The sequence below is a fragment of the Engystomops pustulosus genome, chromosome 1 (assembly GCF_040894005.1).
Source record: "Engystomops pustulosus chromosome 1, aEngPut4.maternal, whole genome shotgun sequence".
NCBI classification, from domain to species: Eukaryota; Metazoa; Chordata; class Amphibia; order Anura; family Leptodactylidae; genus Engystomops; species Engystomops pustulosus.
The window spans coordinates 76,553,569-76,561,366 of NC_092411.1; positions in this window are offsets into that span (position 1 = coordinate 76,553,569).

Consider the following 7,798-nt stretch of genomic DNA (forward strand, 5'->3'; position numbering starts at 1 on the left):
GGGCAATGTTTTTTAATCATAGTTTTTAATTAAGTATTTATTTGGGGTGGGTTCACTTGAATGCCAGGTTACTGATTATTGTGGTAATCTTCTTATATTTGTGAACCATGGCCTCCTCCATTCTAAAATCAACTTTATATCAGGCAGAAGTAGGGTGAAATAGTAAAACGGCCTGTGAATTTGCAGTATAGAGGGGCTCTGGTAACATGCCCAGCAGCGCTTCAAGCTTATTAACATAATTTAAAATTTTGATTTTCGAAGGAAGGAGGCCCTGGATAACAAGTATAAGAAGATTGCCACAGTCACGTTGCCGAGTTTATCATGCTTGATTTTGATTGCTGATTTCCTTTAAATACTTTAAAGTAAATTACATTCTTTTTGCATGGACATTGGGCGACATTTGTAAACACCTTTCCTTAGTATTGCGGGTGTACGGAGAGGGCTCACGTGCTGAGCCCTCTCCATACAAGGTGGGCGTTTGCTGTATATTGCAGCAAACACCCACGGTCGGTGCTGGCAGGCATTTAAATCCTGGCCATGTGGGGGCGGCGATAGGTTGCCACAATAGCTTTGGGTCTTGACCCCGAGGTTGTCCGGTTTTAAACCATTCATTACAATGTGCGATCTGTAGTATGGCAGTAAATGGTAGGCTCAATCACAATCAGACAACCTTGGGTTGCCTTAATGAATTAAATTCGCCTATTGTAATGCACCATTCTGTTTTCCTTCAATAAAATTTTGTTAAAACAAAAAAAAAAAAATAATATTAAACCTAAAAATTCACATCACCCACCTTTCTCTAGAACTGATATAAATATAAATAAACAAAGTAAAAATCATAAACACATTAGGTATCCCAGCGTCCCAAAATGTCAGATCTACCAACATATAACGGTTAACCCCGTAACGGAATATAGCGCCCAAAGTCACTTTTTGCCATTTTGAAAATATAAAAAATTCAATAAAAAGTGATCAAAATGGCGTACAGTGCTAAAAATGGAAACATTGAAAATGTCATTAGTGCCAGAAGATTGCACAATTAAGAATTTTTTTTTTTTTTTTTTACATTTGGTATCCTCGTGATCTTATCGACCCAAAGATTAATGCTGCCACATCATTTGGGGGCGTATAGTGAAAGCCGTAAAAGCCCACAAGAAAATGGTGCAAATGCGTGTTTTTACTGGATTTGGATTTTTTTTTCCCGCTTCCCAGCACACGGCATGTAATATTAAATACCATCACTATAAAGTGACGCAGAAAACAAAAGTTTTTTATATATTTTTGAAGGTGGGGAGTAAAAAATGGAAATGCAAAAACGAAGAAGGATCTCAGCGGGAAGGTGTTAAAGTGTTTGCACCTTAAAGTTTTGATAAATGTGGGCCATTAACCCCTTAAGGACGGAGGGTTTTTCGCCTCATTTCTCGCTCTCCAACTTCAAAAATCCCTAACTTTTTCATTTTTCCGTGTACAGACCTGTGTGAGGGCTTATTTTGTGCGTAACGAATTTTACTTTCCCGCAATGTTATTTATTTTAACATGCCGTGTACTGCGAAGCTGAAAAAAAATTCCAAATGTGGAAAAATTGAAAAAAAACCGCACGTGCGTCACGTTCTTGTGGGCTCAGTTTTTACGACTTTCACTCTTCGCTCCAAATAACATGCCTACTTTATTCTTTGGTTCGGTGCGATCGCGGTGATACCAAATTTATACAGGTTTTATTGTGTTTTAATACATTTTCAAAAATTAAACGAATGTGTACAAAAAAGAAAAATTTTTTTTTTGCCATCTTCTGACGCTAATAACTTTTTCATACTTTGGCGCACGGAGATGTGTGAGGGGTCATTTTTTGCGAAATGAGGCGACGTTTTCATTGCTACCATTTTGAGGTCTGTGCGACATTTTGATCATTTTTTATTTCATTTTTTATGTTATGTAAAAAGGTGTAAAAGTCGCATTTCGGACATTTGGGCGCCATTTCCCGCCTCGGAGGTCACCGCCGGCCGTAACCGTTTTTATATTTTGATAGATCGGGCATTTTGGGACGCGGCGATACCTAATATGTTTGTGATTTTTACTGTTTGTTATGTTTTATATCCGTTCTAGGGAAAGGGGGGTGATTTGAACTTTTAATATTTTATTGATTTTTTTTATTTTTTAAACTTTTTTTTTTCTTTTTTTTTTCACTATCTTTTAGACCATCTAGGGTACATTAACCCTAGATGGTCAGATCGCTGCTACCATATACTGCAATACTACAGTATTGCAATATATGGCATTTTTGCAGCACATTCATTACAATGAGCCACTGGCTCATTGTAACGAATATGCAGCTGCCAGATAGCCTCGTGTCAAAAGAAGACACGAGGCTACCATGGCAACCGATCGCCGCCCCCCGATGACGTTCGGGGGCGTGGCGATCGAAAAAAAGATGGCGGCGCCCGCGCGCCGCCGTCTTTTAAACGCCGCCGGCGACTTTGCCGGCGGCGTTTAGGGGGTTAATAGCCGCGATCGGTGCAGGCACCGACCGCGGTTATTAGCGGTGGGGGTTTTGTGCAAAATGCAAAAACCCCCACCTCTGTATGAAGAGGACTCAGCCCGTGAGCCCTCTTCATACATCCCTTATACCTCTGCGCCGTAGAGCTACGGCGCAGAGCGTTAAGGGGTTAAAGGGGTATTCCCATTACAGCAAATTTATTTTATTGTTTGTATTATGAACTTTACAATTCACTTTCTGTATCAATTACTAATGGTTTATGGCTTTCTAGATCTCTGCTTGCTGTCCTTCTATAGAAAGCTTCTATGTCTAAATCCAGTGGACAGAGATCGGACCACAGCTCGTTATAACACACACATCTGATTAATCTCTGTAATATAATGAGCTGTGCACCTGTGTGACCATGGTCAGATTTCTGTCCACTGGATGTAGACATAGAAGCTTTCTATAGAAGGACAGCAAGCAGAGATCTAGAAAGCCATAAACCATTAGTAATTATTACAGAGAGTATATTTGAAAATTGTATAACTTTTAATCATAAAAACAATAATATTAATTTGCTGAAAGAGGAATACCTCTTCAAGTTGTGCAATATTCACAGTATGTAAAATAATTATAATTTGATGCTGTCTACACCAAAGCTTTCCATAAATAAGCATGTTCAATAATTTCATGTCATGGCACGCACTAGGAACAAACACCAACACGTGAAGAAAGAAGCGCACCCCTCGGGAGGACACTGCCTGACAGACTTCCTAATCCTAACCCCGGTCCTCAACTTCCTGCCGACACAAACTCTCACGGTCCCACCCTCTCACCTCCCTGCACCACTTCCCACTAGGACCAGAAAAAAGAAAGGAACTATCTTTATCTGTGCACATATACTGTGTGTGTGTGTGTGTGTGTGTGTGTGTGTATATATGTATATCTATACGTCGAATTTGTATGTAAGTCGGAACTTTATATTTTACGTATAATTGTAGCTCCAGTCAAATTTTTTTGTACCACTTTGACAATTGGATTTTTAAAAATGTATAGAAAAAACAAGGAAAACCAAATCCGCTGTAGGGAACGGCATAACGGCGCAAGAGAGACAAAAAACGGATAAAAGTCCAAATATCCAAACGTAGAAATACAAAAAATGCAAAAGTCCCTCTGCATCAACGTCCTCCGTAAATATTAGATTAAAAAAAATTAAAAAATAATCAATAAGAAAAGACACAGTACCTCTCCATTTTCAAACATATGTACCCGAGTAGAGGCAAAAAAACCTATTTGTGCATTATCACTCCTTGGTGTAGTGTTCTTTTTAAGCTCGATGCGTCCGTGGATCCTGCGGCTCCCACTGGAGATGCGGTGCGAGTGTCCGGTCTTCCGACTCAGAAACTCAAACTCAGTGGCATAACTAGGAGAGGTTGGGCCCCATAGCAGATTTCTGCATGGGGCCCCCCTTCCCCTTAATATATATATATCACACACATATATATACACACACAAACACATATACAGCATATACAGACACACATACAGTATATACACATCATACACACAAACATATAGTACATACACACCATACATCATATACACACATTTACAGCATATACAGACACACATACAGTATATACACATCATACACACATACATATAGTATATGCACACCATACATCATATACACACACACATATACAGACATACATACAATGTATACACATCATACACACATGCATATAGTATATACACACATATACAGCATTAATACACACATATACAGCATATACAGACATACATAGAGTGTATACACATCATACACACATACATATAGTATACATACACCATACATCATATACACACACATATAAAGCATATACAGACATACATACAGTATATACACATCATACACACATACATATAGTATATACACATCATACACACATACATATAGTATATACACATCATGCACACATACATATAGTATACATACACCATACATCATATACACACACATATACAGCATATACAGACATACATACAGTATATACACATCATACACACATACATATAGTATATACACACTATACATCATATACACACACATATACAGCATATACAGACATACATACAGTATATACACATCATACACAAATACATATAGTATATACACACTATACATCATATACACACACATATACAGCATATACAGACATACATACAGTATATGCACCTCATACACACATACATATAGTATATACAAACATACATACATACATACATATAGTATATACACACCATACATCATATAAACACACATATACAGACATACATATAGTATATACACACCATACACACATACATATATTATATACACACCATACATCATATACACACACATATACAGCATATACAGACATACATACAGTATATACACATCATACACACATACATATAGTATATACACACCATACATCATATACACACACATATACAGCATATACAGACAGACATACATACAGTATATACACCTCATACACACATACATATAGTATATACACACCATACATCATATACACACACCTATACACTCATACAGCATATACATAAACACACACATATATATGTATATACTTACCAGAATATGTATCCTCTCTGCAGCCTCCACACTGATCGGCCGATGATCGCGTCTTGGGATCTTCCTTCTCCATGGGCCTAGTCCGTCTGCTCCTCAGTCCCCGATATGGCGCCTGGCCAGCCTGTGCTGCGCACTAGGTGTCTGTGGCTGCTGCCATTCCCCGGTGGCTCAGCATCGCTGTATCCAGACCAGACAGAAGTCCGGACCTCACTGCTTCTGTGTGAACGCTGCCCCGGGAACACAGTGCATATCCGGCGGGTCCTGTACCCTGGGGAGGAGCGGCAGCTGCAGAAACTCCAGCGCGCGGACCGCCGGATCTGTGCCTTCTCTGCTGCTCCATGCAGTAAAATGTATGCGGCCCGAAAGGGGAACATCACTGCCTCTGCCTGGGGCTACAGGTGCCACGGAGACCCTAACTACACTCCTTTCTCTTCTCTGTAGTGGATCCCTGAAGCGAAGTGGCGCGACAGTCGGCTCGGGAGTGCGGGCCCCTAGACCTCCCGGGCCCCGTAGCGGCTGCTACGGCTGTAGTTACGCCACTGCTCAAACTCCTCCAAGGTTGGTTCCGCTACGGTCCGGAAAGGGAACACTTCAAGTCCATTCACCAATAAGGAGAGAAAGAACACACAATGGTGCAATAGGGTTTTGCGTAAAACTTTTTCTTTTTATTTCGTATACTCACAAAAAAACTTCTGATAAAAGTCCTTATAAGAATAAAATGGTTGCACGTCCGACATTGCTAATCTTAATTACAGACACCTGTAATAACTGTTATAGCTGTTTATTGTAGCCTAAGACAAAAGTACAGTAAATTACCAATATCCAGAGGTCCGTTTGTAACTAGGGGTCATCTGTAAGTCGGGTGTTCTTAAGTAGGGGACCGCCTGTATATATATGTGTAAGTTGTTTGTTCTTAAAGGGGTTATCCGGGTCTTAATAATTACTAAGGGCAGGGCTGGGGAGGGCTATTTGAAAATAATAAACATGTACTTACCTCGTCTGGCGCCGCCGATGTCACGTGCAGCTGCCCATCTTCTCTGTGCGCCGGTTTCATTGCAAAGCGCTTACAGCGCTGAGAGATAGGGACGGATGGGGGGAGCCGGCCATAGCACGGACTGGAAACTCCCTGTGCACGGAGCGGGACATCGGCGGCGCGGGAGGAGGTAAGTACATGTTTATTGTTTTTAAATAGCCCAGCCCAGCCCTAAAGGGGTTGTCCAAGAGTTATGAAAATTAACTAAAGGTTGCCGGAGGGGGCTGCTTAAAAAAGTGAATAACTACTTACCTTCCGGTGCCCTCTGTTTGTTTACATGGTGCCCGGACCGGAGCATCAGCAGCGCGGGACACCCACAGGGCACGGAAGGCTGTGCCGGAGCAGCAGCTGGCAATTGATAAATAACCCCTATGTGTATATATGGTGTGTTTATACTGCATATATGTGTACATACGGTGAGTGTATACTGTATGTATGTATATAATGTGTATGTACTATCGGGGCCGGCGCCAGCACCCGGCAAACCCGGGCAAGTGCCGGGGCCCCCAGCTGCTGGGAGGGCCCACTCGTGGCCAAAGCCCCGTCCCAAGTAGCCTGGCTGTGCCGGGTGCTGGCGCCGTAAAGGGGCGTTCTGAGTGCTGCAGGACGCTGCGTCTCTGCATGGCCGCAGTCACAGGCTCCGCTAGCGTCGCGTTCATAACGCGACACTAGCGCACAGGGGGCCGCCCCCTGTGCGCTAGCGTCACGTTATGAACGCGATGCTAGCGGAACCTGTGACCGCGGGCTGAAGCGCTGTGAGGCTGCCGGAAGCAGATGGAAGACGGAGAGGGGGAAGCTCCGGACCTGAGCAGAAGGCTGAGGTAAGTATTATTCTTTTATTTTGAATGGTCATATTTACTAGTATAGGGGCTGTTAGTAATGAATGGGACATGAGGAGGGGGCTGTATGTAATTTATGTGGGGAAGGGGGCTTGATTATAATGTGAAATCTGATGAGGGGGCTGCATATAATGTATTGGGGGTCAGGAGGGGGCTGCATATAATGTATTGGGGGTCAGGAGGGGGCTGCACATAATGTATTGGGGTCAGGAGGGGGCTGCATATAATGTATTGGGGGTCAGGAGGGGGCTGCATATAATGTATTGGGGGTCAGGAGGGGGCTGCACATAATGTATTGGGGGTCAGGAGGGGGCTGCACATAATGTATTGGGGGTCAGGAGGGGGCTGCATATAATGTATTGGGGGTCAGGAGGGGGCTGCATATAATGTATTGGGGTCAGGAGGGGGCTGCATATAATATATTGGGGGTCAGGATAAGGCTGCATATAATGTATTGGGGGTCAGGAGGGGGCTGCCTATAATGAATTGGGAGCTGCATATAATGTATTGGGGGCGAGGAGGGGGCTGCATATAATGTATTAGGGGCGAGGAGGGGGCTGGGCTGTATATAATGAATCCATGCCGTTACGCGAGTTGACTGCAAAGGGGCCCACTGAGGCTCTGTCGCCCAAGGGCCCACTGAAACCTGGAGCCAGCCCTGCGTACTATACAGTATGTGTGCAAATTTGATGTGTATATATGGCATAAAAATAGTTTGTATAAATGTATGGATGTGTATATACTGTATGACTGTATATAAATTGCATGTATTTGTGTATAAATGTATATATGAGTGTATAAATGTG